We start from the raw sequence: 17,505 nt of genomic DNA, 5'->3' as shown, positions 1-17,505 counted from the left end.
TCTTATTTTGCTTTTACCGATATCGGGTAATCTCTTACCTTTTCTCTACTCTACAATGTTCTCATGGTATGTTGTTATAATTCTGCTCTTATTTTGAAACATTGAGGACAATGTTAGATTTAGGTTTGGGGGAGTATTTGGCATATAGAGTTTTTAGTCTTTTGCATTAAAAAAAAATCAAAAATTTCAAAAATCTTTGTAAAAAATTGCATAAAACCTCAAACTTTTAGAGATCTTAGAGTCACTAGAATGCTTCTAGCTATGTTTACATAGAGAGTCTGACCGAAATAACTGAATTTGGAAATACTGGAGAACCCAATCGGGTTTCTTGTTTGTCTGAGCGTTAAAGTTGGATTTAACCATGCCTGTGGGAAAATTAGGTGCAACAAAGTTATTTGGTATTAGAGTTGTGATCATCCTTGTGGAGACTACCTATTTTTACATCAAGCGAGGCACCGACCTTCAATTTTTGTGACTATCTAAAAAGTCCTTTTAGAGTATGTGTCACCGTACGTAAGTTCCGGGTAGGAATGGTGAGCTACCCAACTTCGCACCACTTTCAGCACTATTTTTGATCTCTGGAGTGATAATTTTGTCAATCATGAGGATGACGTCTAAAGATGAAAATCCCTTTTTGTAGTTTGATTTGCAGTTAGCACCATTCTCTCTCTCGACAACATCAACAGATCCATGGAAACACATCATCATCAACAAGCAGCGCGACATCAGAATACATGAAGAAAGTTGAAGAAATTCCAATGTTTACATGCAACAATTCAAGGAAAAGAAATTCATTTTCAAAGTGAAAATACAGTACAAAAAGCAGAATTCTATACACATTTGAAGAAGTATTTTAAAAGAGCAAAGAGAAACTGAACAAGATGAGAATTAGTGAAGTTTATGAAATCAAGGAAATACAAGTTGTGAAGAATTAAGTGATAAAGTCCTTCATCCTTGGCTTTAGTAGTTTCATTGTTATTTTGTTATTTTCAGTTTGTTATAAAAAAAAATTAAAAAAAATTAAAAGAAAAATAAATAAATTATTATTACAGTTTGTTTGTAGTTTTGTTTAATAAGCACCATGATAAAGAAGAATTTTAGAAGAAATTCCAAACAACAAGGAAATTGAAGAGAAAAATCAGAAATTGTCAAGGTTCTACGAAGTTCAGAAGTTCATCATCAACAGTTGAAGACCGAAGACAAAGACGATTCTATGGGTGCTGTGAGAGTGATGTTGATTGCCGATCAAATGTGAAGGTAAGTGAGTACTCCCATCCTTACTAATGATTGATTTCCTTTCTTAGAGATCATCAGAAAAAGATTCTTTTTGTCCACAATTTTGTGGAGTCTCCAGAAACTATCTCGGAAGGTTCTCCTTCCCACCATTCAACGTGTGCAGAATTTCACTCTTTATTCCTATCTGCACACATGAGAGATTAGAAAAGCGGTCTTTTTGAGAAATTATCATAAAACCTTATTGTTGAGGCAGAATTCGAGGCTTGTGATCACTCTCGAACCCGAATTCTTTCATATGGTATGGTTACTTCTCGCTCAACTCTTAAGAATGAGAATGCGTTCTTTGGTATTTCTAACTTCGTGTTACTAGCATGAGGAAACTCTATGTCCTCATATCTCCTTGGATGCTTGGGACTATATTACGCTTTGAAGTTGGAGAAGGTTTTGTGGGTACACATCTGGTAGGCCCTCACGCGACTACATCTCGTCCACTAGGGACACCTAGGGGTTTAAAGGCTTAGTGCATACGCTAAATGCATTCGAGAGACCAGAGACAGTGGTATAGTTAGGATTTCTTAATTTCTGTTTCACTTGAGGACAAGTAAAATTCAAGTTTGGGGGTATTTGATGAGTGCCAAATATTGCATATTTCTACACCTTTTTATTGGCAATTAACTCGTCTTTTGTGCTTTAATTCTCTATTTTATCCCAAATTTTGTACTTTCATTGTTTTCAAGAATAAATTCTTGTACTAATTAATTTTGTGCTTTTAGTTACTAAATAAAGCATTGATGAATTGAGAAGCCAAAAGAGCAGATAAATGGTGGCCAGAGACAACGGAAGAGAGAAACAAAGCTCCCGCTAAAAGGCAATGAAGAACGTAAAGGAAACAACACGCAAAGAGCAGCCGCAATCCTCTTGCGCACTATTGGCAATCCGCTTGCAACTCATCCGCAATCCGCTTGCAAACTAAACCTAGCAATGGGCTTCGTAGAGAATCCAAAACCCAAATCCAACACCCAAACCCGTTTTCATGTCCAAGCCGTCAGATTTGTCACATCTTCTTACCATCCAACGACACCTCCTCTCGTTACATCAAGATTTGATGCAACTGATCAACACCCTAGCCTCCCCATTCTCTTCTCTAATCGAACAGAATTCAACTCCACCTCAAAATTCTTCCTCTCTTATAAAAAACCACCAGTACCATCTTCATCCCCTCCGTACACTGAGCACAATTTCACCATCATTAACACCACCATTAACTCCTAATTTTCCATCTCTCTCTCTCTTATCTCTATTCTTATCAAGAACAGTAACCCTAGAAGATAAGATTTAGAGAGGTAGATTTAGGGTTAGCTGTATAATTAGGGGAACATCAAATTAATGAAGTTGCAAATATGAATTGAAGACGGGAGACACGTTTTGGTGAGTTTGGTCTCCATTAATTCCCAAATTGAAGTCGAATTAAGAAATTCATGTATAAATAGAGATAAGAATGTGATGTAAAACTCATGCCCGGATTATCCGGTGAACCAAGCTGTAGTTTATATTTGTTTTCAGTATTTTCATCATGTTCTAATTCAATAACTAGGGTTTAAATGAAGCCCTTGATTGTATGCTAAGATAGTCAGTTTTCATGTTGTTGTTCTTGATGTGCTTAAATTTATTTAGGATTGATAATTAGCTAATAGACCAAATGAACCTGTGATATGTTGTATTGTAAGAAGACAACTTATACTAGGGGTGAGTTAGGAAGATTGGTTAATAAATCATCCATTAGAGACCTCTCTGGAAGAAGATCTGTGCTTAATTGATATAAGAAGGATTAGTTAGCTTTTTGATCGGATGATCCTGTAATAGGTTGTATTGTAAGAAGACATCTTATACTAGGGGTGAGTTAGTGAGAATAGTTGATAAACCATACATTGTATTCTTGCGTAAAAGGAACAAGAACATAACTTGAGTAAGTATTGCCTTAGCATAGGATTAGGAGGTGGATTCTACTGCCCTAGTGCTCTTTCACACCTTTTTTTTACAATCTGCTTTTCTATTTTGTGTTACATAACCAACATATAGACGTTTCGGCAAACAAAACCCCCTGTTCGTGTTACTCGTGTTCGAATCAGTATAGTTGTTTGAGGGTGAAAACAGTTTCTGCCGGTTTCGGTAATTTCGTGTGATGTGGGTGAGAAACAAATCTAAACCCTAAGCAATGTACTGCAAGGGAGTACTTTAGATTCGAGAGATCAATCTGTACAAGTCCGGCCTAAACCAAGAAATGGCCGTTCCAAACTTGCTTCGGTTACAAAGTGGAGGAGAAGGGTTGGTTTTGGGGAGGGAAGCGAAGAGAGTGTTGAGACCAGAATAGTTGATTCTTGAAGAGTAGTTGTTTTGTGACTTGTATCAGAAAGTGGGAAGCTAACAGATGGGAAATCTAGCAAACGTTTTTCTGATTGTTGTATGCTCCTGGACAGAACTTGTTGTTCGGCGGAAATAGGTAATGCCTATTTATGTTGGTAACCGGTAACGCTTGGAATTGATGTTCCATAAAAAGAAATCGTTTCACCATTACTCACTGTATTTACTAACCGCCTCATCCTTATGATAATTTCTAATAACGAGCATAGTGTACGCCGCACGCTGTAAACCGCCAAACCAATACCCAATGAACATTCCCTATTTTGTGACATGTGTTGATGTCTCGAGTGTTTTCGTGGAAAACATGTAGCATGTTGTTATTGTCTGGAAAGTTGAGCTTGGGAGACTTGCCGGCTCGGTGGTGACCTTCAACGGTCGGGATTTTGCATCTTAAGAGGAAGGTAGCCGTTGATTATTGCAACCTTTCATTTGGTAGCCAGTGGCATGAAAGTATGATCAGTATGGCTTTAATATGTCCCAGTTTAGGCGCGGCCAAAAGTTGGGGTTTTGGCTTTGTTTAGGCGCGACCAAACTAGGGCCAAAGGTTTCCATGCGTTAGATGGTAACCTTGGACGGCTAAGATCTGCATCTTAGATGAAAAAGTGGTCGTTGATTGTTGCAGGCCTTCGTTTTGGTAGCCGCATAGGGAAGGCCGGTATGGTATGGAGCGACAAGGTGGTTGGCATGCCATTGGCACATGTGGCATAGCATGCCTTGGCGCGGTTTGGCGTGGCCAAAACTAGGGTTTTGGGCCAAAGGTCACCATGCGTTGTTTGGTGACCTTGTACGGCTAGGATTTGCATCTGGGATGGAAGGGTGGCCGTTGATCGTCGCACGCCTTCGTTTTGGTAGTCGCATGGGGAAGGCCGGCATGGTGTGGCGCGACAAGGTGGTTGGAATGCCATTGGCACATGTGGCATGGCATGCCTTGGCGCGGTTTGGCGTGGACAAAACTAAGGTTTTGGGCCAAAGATTACCATGCGTTGTTTGGCGACCTTGGACGGCTAGGATTTGCATCCAGGATAGAAGGGTGGTCGTTGATCATCACACGCCTTCGTTTTGGTAGTCGCATGGGGAAGGCCGGCATGGTATGGCGCGGCAAGGTGGTTGGCATGCAATTGGCACATGTGGCATGGCATGCCTTGGCGTGGTTTGGCGTGGCCAAAACTAGGGTTTTGGGCCGAAGGTTACCATGCGTTGTTTGGCGACCTTGGACGGATAGGATTTGCATCTAGGATGGAAAGGTGGCCGTTGATTGTCGCACACCTTCGTTTTGGTAGCCGCATAGGGAAGGCCGGCATGGTGGCGCCAAGGCCAATGGAGCAGATGGCTTGGCACAGTGGGGCTAAGGGTTTGGTACAGACGGCTTGGCATGGTGGGGCCAAGGAAAGGTGCGTTTGGCTTGGCATGGTGGGGCCAAGGGTTTGGCATGCCATTGGCGCATGGTGCGTCTAGCATGGTGCGTCTAGCATGGTTGGAACCAAGGAAAGGCGCGGTTGTCTTGGCATGGTGGGGCCAAGGGTTTGGCATGCCATTGGCGCATTGTGCGGCTAGCATGGTTGGGACCAAGGAAAGGCACGGTTGGCTTGGCATGGTGGGGCCAAGGGTTTGGCATGCCATTGGCGCATGGTGCGGCTAGCATGGATGGGGCCAAGGGTTTGGCATGCCATTGGCGCATGGTGCGGCTAGCATCGTTGGGACCAAGGAAAGGTGTGGTTGGCTTGGCATGGTGGGGCCAAGGGTTTGGCATGCCATTGGCGCATGGTGCGGCTAGCATGGTTGGGGCCAAGGCAAGGTGCGGTTGGCTTTGCATGGTGGGGCCAAGGGTTTGGCATGCCATTGGCGCATGGTGCGGCTAGCATGGTTGGGGCCAAGGCAAGGCACAATTGGCTTGGCATGGTGGGGCCAAGGGTTTGGCATGCCATTGGCACATGGTGTGGATAGCATGGTTGGCATGCCTTGGCGCGGTAGACGTGGCTGGCATGGTTGGCATGCCTTGGCGCGGAGATGTGGCTGGCATGGTTTGCCATCGGCACAGTGGTGCGGATTGCATGGTTGGCATGCCTTGGCGCGGAGATGTGGCTGGAATGGTTTGCCATTGGCACAGTGGTGCGGCTGGCATGGTTGGCATGTCTTGGCGCGGAGATGTGGCTGGCATGATTTTCCATTGACACAGTGGTGCGGCTGGCATGGTTGGCATGCCTTGGCGCGGAGATGTGGCTGGCATGGTTTGCCATTGGCACAGTGGTGCGGCTGGAATGGTTGGCATGCCTTGGCGCGGTAGCATGAGAATTAGGGTTTGGTATGTATGAAGATGATGTCGGTCAATACTAAGGGTTCTGGTGTGGAACATGACACATGTATATAAAAAAAAAGGTACCCTGGTAATTCTTACGTAGGTATGTTGAATGACTCAATAAATGCGCTAGTGGTTGTAGTGACGTCATGTCAGATGTAAGGTTTTACGATTTTAACTCTAAGCTAAAAACCACCATCAACAATAGTAAGACCATAGCTTCAACTTACACCACCTTGTCCCTGAGGATCGACCTGTATTTTCCTTGTCTACAATAAGACGCTGTGCACTTGCAGTCTACAGTTATCGAGCAGACCAAAGACTAAATACTAGACTATAAACGAAAAAAACTGAATTTTTTCAGGCGAGAAGTGCAACAGGAGAAAACCATAAAATAATCAAGTGTAAATACAATTAACGTCTGAGGATGAGCGTCGATTTAAATATCATGCGATGTTTGGGCGATAGTATAGCTTGCGTCTGGGTGCGGCAGACATACAAATAGCCCTTGGCGTTGGTGGATATATAAGTCATGTACGCTTGCTATGGGGCTTATTTTATAACTTTGATGTGAGAATAAGAATTTTGCAGAGATCGGGTTTGTCAGTTTATTTGAGAAATTCTGGTGATTACGCTCAAAATTTGATAAAATGTCAAAATGAGTAACAACCTATCATGGATAAGAGGGTAAGAGGGAGACTGACCAACTGTAAGCAGGATTTAGGCTACAATAGAGATATCAACGAACTACATATTTTTAGAAGTTGGTATATTTCTAATCTAAGACATAAATGTACAAACTGTGAGGTAATAGGATCATTGTGCAGGACATACACACAAACCGTAAATCTTACTCTAATACGCGTGGTTCACAAAGCCGTGATGATATGATTATGAATAAAATTAACTAAGCATCTTAAGTTAAAGTTATCCAGATAAATAAATAAGGATATGAAATGATTATGGAATAGAATTAACTAAGTTCTTAAATTAAATCTATAAAGAAAGATTGAATTAACCAAATATAAAAAATACTAACTTAATCCAACTACATACAAAAATAAAAAAATAAATTGATTTTCTTGAAAGTGCCTATTTGGTATAATTTTTATCATTGGTGTAGTAAGTTTATCTCCCCCCTAATAATCTTAACCAGGTAAAGTCGATACCCTCTTAGTGATATTGCCTTCAACTCTTGGAAGTTCGACTACCTTCATGCACGATTTATAAGAATTTATGGAATTACACCAAGGAATATAGGACTTGGTCTTGGAGAGGACATCATTCTCAAATTTAAGGAGCCATTTTCATACATATTTCTAGAAAGAAGACCCACATTGCTCAAGGAAGAACACCCACAATGCATCAAGGAACTTTGAGTCAATAAAACAAATTACCCCATGTTGCGGAACTAATAATCCATATTGCAATTACAAAACTAATAAATAACAGAGATAGTCAAAGATGAAAAATAACAACAAAACATAAACTTAATCAATAAAGCACCAAAATGTTGTTTAACCCATACCATGGGGAATCTTCTTAATTAGTTATGGTAACTTGTAACTTATAATGTAAGGGCTAACAACAACCTGACTATGAAATATTTAATGCGAAAAATATATATGAAATTCTTTTTTTGGTTTTAATTTTCATCTATCTAAATTCACCCAATCATATAAACAGAAAAATATCACCACAATGATCAAAAAGAGACGCCAAACATGCTATAATTTTGTTAACTGAGATTTTGATGCCATCAAAACAGGTTCACACCTTAAGATGTTTGGAGTTTAATATTTTTTATCATATAGGGAGGGAGACTTGAGATACCGAAAAAGCGAAGTCTTTCAAATATTCTATTTCGTTCGTAGAAGTAATACCATATTACTTTCATTTCATTCAATGAAAAACCAAAAACCAAAGCAATAAAATCAACTAAAACTCCAATTTCAATTCCTTTAATATTTCTTTTGTTACACTTCACCATTTATCTAGAAAAAGAAACTACACGTACTTCAACAACAACAACAATAACAAATCTCTCACTATTCTTTACAACTGACAGAGCACACACATAAACAAAATGAAGCAAGTATCACGTTCTAACACATTAAAAGGTCAAACAGTGTAGTTGACCCCTTATGCATGTTAGGATTATAACTCAATTAAGGGTCATGTTTGTATGCGTTGCATGGCCTTAAAGTTATCGCACGCTGGCCAAAAATGTCTAAACGGAGAGATATAGAACCAAATACTCAGGCATAGGGATGAAATAAACTGTAACAGATACGTAAGTAGCTGCAAAATCACCAGTCATACAATTGAAACAGACACCAAGAGAAGAGATGGAAGAGTTTTACCAAAATTCAACATATTTTTTCTTGCTAACGGATCTATTTGTATGCGGATACTCTTTTAGGAATCCCATAGAAAGTTTTACATTTGTATTACACATAAATATATCTAATTATATCCGGCTCCATGTATCCCATCGTCTCATTCGTTTATAGTGGAAACGCAACAACAAAATAAATTATGTAATTCGCAGTTCACAATCCTGTTATCAATTGCCGCAGCCACTAGGTCAACTGATTACATTTTCAATGGTACATGCAAACAAAAAAAAAGACATGATTTTTAATAATTTATATAAAAAAAAATCAGACACCAGAAAAGAAGAAAACAACGACATACGACGGTATTAAAAAAAAGAACATGGGCAAACAATGGGATTAGGCATTTGCTCAGGTTCTTTATACAGAGAATCGCCAAACCTAAAATTATATTTTTTTTTTTGGAAAGAATATCAATCAATGTATCTTAAGATTTACACTATTTTAATAGTTTTGGATGACCACAATATTCTTGGTTATCCTCATTTAGTTATAGATGAAAACACAGGGGACACCAAATGCACCTAACTTTTTTGTTCGGCGACCTGTATAGACAAAATTTAATACAACAAGTAGACCAACTGAATGATCCATGACGATATGTATATCGAGTTAATATCTCAACCTCTACTTATCAGTATGTATATAGACACAAGGTCCTTGAACCTGATTGTTAAGCAGAGTACTTGGACAATCTCAAAAATCAATATCCAAGGTCAATCTAGTCGTATCCAAATGATTCAATCGGAATTCTGCCAAGTGATTAAACTTGTTACCTGTCTTTCGAAATACGAATTCTACAAGAAATTAGTCTCTTAATCGATTATAATTAAGTGGACGTACCTACTTAAATTGAATACGTACTTACCAGTGTAAATCAAATTATAAAGATAAACAAAATAATGCGGAAAAGGAAAAACACAAGACACCGTAAATTTTGTTAACGAGGAAACCGCAATAGCAGAAAAACCCTGAGACCTCGTCCAGATTGAACAACACATTGTATTAATCCGCTACAAACACTAGCCTACTATCATACTTCGGAATGGAATGTATTTGAGACCGAACCCACCCTTTAAGCGATACAGTTAAAGCCGCTATCCTTACGTCTATTGAACCTCGCGAGGTTCTATGCACTTGATTCCCTTAGATGACGTCTTTTGCATCCTAAGAGTTGCTTCATCCGAAGTGAAGACTTTTGATACCAATCTTCCCCTAACAGATAAGCATATTTGATTTCCGTTTAGATCAAAGATCAAGGTGTCGAAATATTTTTCTAATTGACAAATCTAGCAAACCTCACAAATACGGAACTTATGACTCCCGAAGATCAGCCTAGATTCTTAACCACCTCTCAATAAAATTCTTCAAAAGATTAACTAAGATCAGTCTTTAGATATCTATCTTGAGGAATCACAAAGTCTGAGACGAAAGAGAACTTTGTGATGACTATCTATCTTTCCTAAAAGATATTACGAAAAGCTCGATAATGAAAAAGCAAGATCAGGATTCACGAACTATCGGGGTAAAGATAGTCGGACCTGGCTTCACGAATCCCCAAAGAGAAGTCTTTTAGTAATGAACCTAATAACGTTTCACAGAGGAAACCTAAGTCAATAGAGGGCGATTCTAGATCAACTAGGACACAAAGTGTCAAGGATTGATTTTCCTAGTTGACATAAATGTTTTATTTATAGAGTTAAAAGACTTGGGTTGGCTTAGAATGCAAGCTAAGATAACTTGAGAATCAAGCAAACACTTTAGGTCTTCAAAATACAATATAAGACTATACACATAGGTTTGGTTACAGAACCGTGTATAATGACTATTCGGTTTGGAAATTTAGCCAAACAATTGAAAGTTATTTGATGTTAAAAACCTAAGAAATTAGTCATGATACACACACATAAGTGTTTAAGAGAGTTATAGCAACGCTAGACATATTAAATCAATAAGTCTTTAAGCATCTGTTAAACATTGTCATAAAAGTTGGTACAACGCTTTTCCAACCGTAGGGCTTGTTCACGAGTCAACGTGCTATGGTTCGTGAACCGGGTTCGCCAACCCTACTAGACTACCGAACTCAGTTGACTACGGTTCATGAACCGGGTTCACCAACTGCCATCCTATTTATCCAACTAATAAAACTCAGTTCACCATGATTCACCAACCGGGTTCGTGAAGTGTTTCCAATTGAACTTGCGGTTTGCGAACTGGTTCGCCAACCTTCATGTATTTCTGTATCTCAGATATTTATGGTTTGCGAACTGGTTCTCCAACCTACCCTGACTAGAAATATTTGTAAGTTCATATTTCTCCATTATGATGTTTGAAACATTCCTAAGTCATATAATCATTTGCATGGTAAATTTTCAGTTGATTCACAAATTAATTCATAGTTAATAATATTGTTAAGGACCTTTGAACATTCAATCGCTAAATCATATTTCGAGATTTTTCACAAGACAAGTTTCACTCGAAACTTCTTCTTTGTAATTATACTATAAGTCATACGACATAGTCTCAATAGATAGAATGATGGTATAGTGAGTAAATTAGAATGGTTTAGTCTTCAGATACTTGATACAGAAGTTCTCCAAATTTCTTCGTCGATCTTCAGTCTTCAAGAGTGATCTATGATACTCAACTACAATTCTAATATATCCGAAACTTGACTTAGTAGACTATAAATCAATATATAGTTTAGATCGCCTAACATTGACAACAAGCTTGATATAGCAAAACTTATGGGTTCAACCAAGTAATGCTCTAACAATAGATTATCCAAAATATCTAGTATATCCCACTTGAAAACGTGGGGGTACCAAAATACACCACCAATTTTTTCTTAGGCAACATGTATGGACTAAAGTCAAATACAATTTCGAGAGTTCAACTTAATGAATCTCAATCAAGGAATTATACGAAAGAGCTTATATCTCTTTCTCTCACAATCAGAAATTTTACAGAACCAAATCCATGAACCTGATTATGTGTGAGAATACTTGGACGATCTCAAAAATCAATATCAAAGAATCAATCAAGTCGTATCCAATAAACGAGGGTGGATATATCTACTTTGATTGATTTACTTACAACCTGTGATGTTTTAATTATAAAGATAAACAATATAATGCGAAAAAAGAAATAACACAAATACCAGAAATTTTGTTAACAAGGAAACCGCAAATGCAGAAAAACCTCGGGACCTAGTCCAGACTTGAACACCAAACTGTATTAAACCGCTACAGACACTAGCCTACCATCAGAACTTCGAAATGGAATATAGTTGAGACAGAATTAAACCGTCACAATAATTCGGTTACAGTCGTGCTCCTTACGCCCCTTGAATCCCAGCGGGACTGTGCGCAAATAATTCCCTTCCTTTATAGCATAAGAGTTGCTTCAACTCAATTGGAGACTTTAAACCAATCTGTGTGGTAGTCAATATCCTTTTTTTTCGGGTTTAATGACACTCATTAGTCAAATTCTGGACCTAGAATGCCTAAAACTCTAATACTCAAGTGCCTTTGACACTTTTAGGTTGCCTCAAAAATAAATGTTAATGCTTAAATAGAAAAGTCTGCCTTAAACTGAAACTCTAGGTGCTTTAATAACTTTTTTGTGAATGCTAGACACATGTCCAACATGTAAAAGGGGGTGTTTTAGTGAAGTGGAACACAACAAAAAAAGAGGAGAGACCTCGTTCTTTTCTCCAGGGAACTTTTAAGGTCTCATCTTTCTCTTCTCTGGATATAGGAGAAAAATTGAAAGAAAAAAATGGAAATCGGTGAACGAATTCTATGGAGAAAGGAACAAGTGCACTTGCTGATGCTGATGTTGTGGATGTTGGTTGATTCCATAAGCGGAGTAAGGTTCTTCTCCCAATTTTTAGGTTATGAACTATTTTGTACTCATCATTATCTTTACTCAATTTAAAGAGGGATTCTTATAGATTGGCGAGTTTTTGTGGGATATGCTTGTAAAATTTTCTTTTAATTGAAGTTGTTGTGTATGCAACAAAATTAGGGTTCATATATAATTTGGGGCTTTTTCCTCAAATCTATTTATAATGTTTGAGTAACCAGATTGTAAAGCATGGGTCCTTAGTCGTTTTACTTCAGTATCACAGAATTTGGGTTAGAATTTGGTATGAATTTGGATAATTTGGATTTAAATTGAAAAATCAGCTTGGAATCTAGTTAAGAGAAGTGGTCTGTTGCTGTTCAGATTATGTGATAAATGTCTATGAATTTTGATTCTTTAAGGTTCATGATTGAATAGGAAACTTGTGTACGTTCCTAATATGACTTTGCAGGAAGCTAGAAATTATAAGAGGGCTTAGAGACAACAATAAAGGGTTATCCCTCTAGCAACAGCAAGGCTCCTGCAACTTATTCGCTAAAATGCTCGTAAGAAAAGAAAACGGGTAAACGTTTATATCACTTCCTCCCTCTTTTCAGTAATGGTAGGGATGATATGTTGGTGAGTTTTGATTCTTTCATCATTATGGTATGTGTTAGCTATGTGGTTTACGAAATGTCAAAATGAAAGATAGTTTTGAGAATTTTGATATATACAAATTGATATTTCTCCAATCGCTCTGCCAATACAAGTCTTGAGATTTTTATGAAGAGAAAGAGAGCTTTATATATGTATAATGGGAATTTAGATATTGGTATCACTTTACCTTTTATGAATAACAATAGGATTTTAGTGTTCATTTTGGACGCCAAAGCTCTTGTTCACATGATATTCGTATTTTACTGTTAATGGTAGTTTATTGTCCGAGTTAGTTTTTATTATTGAGATGGATTTGTATATTAGAGATTTAGGTCTCAGTTCTTTTTCATGTCTGGTTGACTTGGAATCCTTATACCTTGACTTAGCACTTGTTAGGAATAGTTTAATGGTTCAGTAACCACTCTGTGGGTACAAAAAGCATATAATCGTAATTATAGAATCTTATAAACATTAAGAAATTGGGAAGGGTACTTAGATCTCCATGTTGTTCATTTGTCAGCTAAGTATGGTCATGTAGATCACATACCTTTCCTAACTTATTATTGAGAAGTTAATTATTAATCATTGAATTTCTTAGTATACTCTAGAGAATTACCAAAAATATATTCTTGTTTAACACAAGATGATAGTTGCAAGTTCAGTTGGGATAAATGGATGCTAATTTGTGTAGTTAATAAGGAAATGATCAATTGGCCAATGGAGGTGTTTCTAATCCAGAGAATTTTTTTAGTGAAATCGTTTACTGGAAATGTTGTTGCGACTCGCAAGTACTGGTGCCATGTTCTTGATAGAATATGATTTTGCTCATCAACAATTGGTACTGTCATACTATCGATAAGGACTTGTACGTTGGTAAATTAATATAGACTGTAACTTGTGTTGCCACTTCCAAAATCAGAAGTTTGGAGGGCTAGTTGGGTTACTGACTTGTTTTCTTTTTATTTCTTTTTTAACATCTGTCCTTCTTAGCATATAAGTATATCATGCTATCATTTGTGGGTGAGTATGTTCTATTGATATATTGCCCTCAGCTGTATGAATTAATATTCTTAATCTTTTCTTTTACAGTATGTTGGCCATCTAAATTTCCATTTGTATTTTGGTTGTACTTCAGCCGTTGAAAGAGTAAAATGAGCGGAGTAAAATGAGCGTCGTTGAATGCTTGTTTTACATTTAAGCTATTGGAATTGACCAACTTCGTCTAGTTTGAAAATGTATACTTACCATGTGAACTTGGTTGTATGTCTTATTTCTTGGCACGAAAATGAACCCCTCTTATGCACCTAGTCATTTTCATTTTTAATTATGAGCAAGTCTTTTAGCTATGCTAAGTATTTGTAGAGTTGCTTTTATTTTGTACCTCACTGTGATTAATTAGGTAAAGTAATAGGATGCCCATTTTGATAGTGGCCTAACATACTCGACCATTTTCCCTAAATTAGTAAATATTTTGATATTTGGGCAAGATTAATATAGTTAATGGTAAATTTGGGGGATTCATTGGTTTCATTCATTGTAATTTTGGTGATCCATGTTGTCTTGCAGGCTATTGTATATCCACCAACTTTATATTCTCATTTTATGTTCCGTCTCTCTTTGGGTACCCATTTGCCTCTAGGGTCTCCTTGCAGTTTTTGTTCACTAGAACTTCTCAATTTTGATAGACTTTTATGCATATTGTGCAGATCGTACTTATAGTATCTCGTTTTAGACTACTGAGATTCAGTGCTAATGAAACACAATTGCGCATGGACATAAGATGTATGGCTCAGCATGATTACTTTCAATACTATGTTTAGAATTTGGTAACAAGATAGAAAAGGACCTTAATTACTCTTGTGGGTTGATTGAGCTTTGAGTTAGATTTAGCTACTTTCTTGCTGTTTAAATACATGCATGCATTTTGTAGATTCTTCAGTTCCTTGCGATACTGTTGGTGACTTGATGAGGTGTCATGAGTTAGAGATAGTTGTTGCCACGCAATTCATACTATCTAATCAAATATTGACGAACTACGGTCGTGCTTGATCCCTTCGAGCAATGGAGAGGGTGGGTACGTAGGCAGCCGTTACGCGGTTCAGCACAACTCCACAAGGTTGTTCATATCGTCTGAAAAGGGTTGGTTGCTGCTTTGCAGTTCATACCATATATTCCGAGATGATTGCAACACTGACATTGGCAACTGGCCGATAGTGGGTTGGCAACTGGCCATCCTTTATCATCGGCAGCTGGCCAATTTTTATCGTTGGCAAATGGCCGTCCTTTATCATCGGCAACTGGCAGATAGTGGGCTGGAAACTGGCCATCCTTTAACCTTGGCAGTTGGCCATATAAATTGTTAGAACTGGCAACTGGGCGTATATTATTGGAGTTGGCAACTGGGCATCTTCCATTGTGGCAACTGGCCATATAAGTCTCACACATATGGGTAATCCAAAGATTTGCAATGAATAGCCGTACCAATAAGCCTAGCGATTTCCTTTCGATTCATAAAATATGTTCATGAATGTACTTCTTTAAACAAATGTAAAAATTGTTTCCTATGATGAAGTCTTCACTTTTACCCATACACATAATCCTAACAACATACATAAGATTATGTCGATGTCATATCTACGAAGTTCAAAAGATAAGTGTTATACTTCGTAGTCTAATTCTCTAATATTATGATCATGTCTCACTACTAGAGTAGTATATCCATACACAACTTCGCAATTATGTCTTCAATATAACACGACTTGAAACATACGTTAGGAACGAAACAGTTCAAGTCAATATTACTAACCTCAAGAGGAAGGATGATGTCGTCGTTGTAGCTCGTTGCTTCTTCACATTCTTCAGGTCTTCGAGTAATACTTGTATGTCTCAATATTCCTAGACTTTCTAGTCTAACCTAACGAAGTTGTCTCTAATACATAATCACGCGACTCTTAGATGAGTTTTGACTCACTAAAATATGACAACCAAACTTGACATACCAACGCTTGGTGGGTTCAACCGAGATATGCTCTAACAATCTTCCCCTCTGTCAATTTTAGTGACAAAACTCTTAATACATGTGGATAAACAAATTACAAAAATTCATTATACATACGCTTGATTCCAAGTTTCATCTGCACAATAACCTGCATATATTCAATTAATAAATGCCGATGTTGACATTTGAATAACAAATCTTGTACTCCCCCTAAAGGTAAGATAAGTAGATATTCAATCCGAACATCTTTTTTATTCCACTTTTGTAGTACAGAATGACTACACAACAATATGATACGTTTCCCCCTCTTAGTCAATGCTTTACTCTTTCGTGAAATATAACGTCTAAGCAAAATTGTCATTTCCTTAGTGATTTCAAATCACTTGTTTACTCCATATATTTCTCCCCCTTTTTTTCACAAAATGACAAAGGTTCGAGCAAATACAGGTCAAACCGAAAGGTCTTACAAATCCAAAAGACTTGTAAACAACCTATAAGAGTTAAGCACGAAGGTTTCACATACCATTTTAGACAACCAATATTAAAACCGAAACTACAAGTAATTTAGTTTTAATATGTTATGAAGGAAAACTATTGTCCGAAACAATTTTCCCCAACAGTTTAACAAATTGATTAAGAAACTTAATTCCCTTGTTAAACCAATTGTACACATACCGCTCATTTCGATAAGACCAAAATAAAGATCAAGATTAACTTTATTTCTCTTATCAGGTTCTAATTATTCAGAAAATAACTTAGAGCTTTCTCTTTAGAAAAGACAAACACTAGGTTAGTTAACTGGTTGTTCTTGTCAAGGCATTCAATTAGACTTGAATAACTGAATCCTTCAATTTGATAAGTCTAACTAAGATCAGAACTAACTTAGTTTCTCTTATTTGGAATCGAAATGATCCTGTATTTTGTTAATCCATAAACAATACATACAAACAAAATAAATTACTTGCACAATTATTTTCTTAACTTGAAGCAAATGAAACAAACATATACATTATAGCACCGCAATTGCACCGAAATTTCGTTAAGCAAAAACACTTGATACCCAACAATAAAGAAGATACAAAACAAAATGCCAAATAAATTGACACAGTTTTTCTTAACCAGAAACAATTGAATCACACGCACACATCCATACACATCATAATGGAATATGTCAATTGTACCGAAATTTTGTTAAGCAAAAGCAAAATATATGCAACATAAACAGGCTTTTCTTAAACAGGAAAACAATTAACTAACAAATTTGTTACCTCAGGTTCCACATCTTCTTCTCCCCAGAAAGATATATCATTAAGCGCAAGTTCACATAAGAACTCTCCCCTAGTATGTTGTCATCCTCTCGCAACAAAAGAAAAACATCGAGAGTAACCTCTACTAGAGAAAGTTTAAATTGGTTTTTAACTAATGTGTGCCAATAGCAAAAGTTGAAAACCCGAAGCACATATGTTTATGCTAAACACAAATTGATTCAAGATATTGTGACTTTTCACATATGAGTTTCAATCGGAACACCTTATGATCCTTTGATAAAGTCTACCAACATGGGCTAGAACTTAATCCCGCTAAATCAAAAAGTCACACAAACCATAAGGGTTACACCATATGAGATCGAATATTAAGGTTAATAAAAACCGAAA

The 17,505-nt window shown here is 37.4% G+C and overlaps 1 long non-coding RNA gene across 1 annotated transcript; it reads left to right on the top strand.

Moving 5' to 3' along the window:
• The first annotated feature begins 12,049 nt into the window (after positions 1 to 12,049).
• LOC113333477 lies at positions 12,050 to 15,408 on the top strand. The gene is made up of 3 exons (XR_003352036.1): positions 12,050 to 12,778; positions 14,559 to 14,634; positions 14,783 to 15,408. It is a non-coding gene; the product is annotated as an uncharacterized LOC113333477 (long non-coding RNA).
• Positions 15,409 to 17,505: the final 2,097 nt, after the last annotated feature.

This window comes from Papaver somniferum, unplaced genomic scaffold (genome assembly GCF_003573695.1).
Source record: "Papaver somniferum cultivar HN1 unplaced genomic scaffold, ASM357369v1 unplaced-scaffold_133, whole genome shotgun sequence".
Classification (NCBI taxonomy): Eukaryota; Viridiplantae; Streptophyta; class Magnoliopsida; order Ranunculales; family Papaveraceae; genus Papaver; species Papaver somniferum.
The sequence above is the reverse complement of the archived record's forward strand: the minus strand, read 5'-3'. Positions and strand labels throughout refer to the sequence as shown.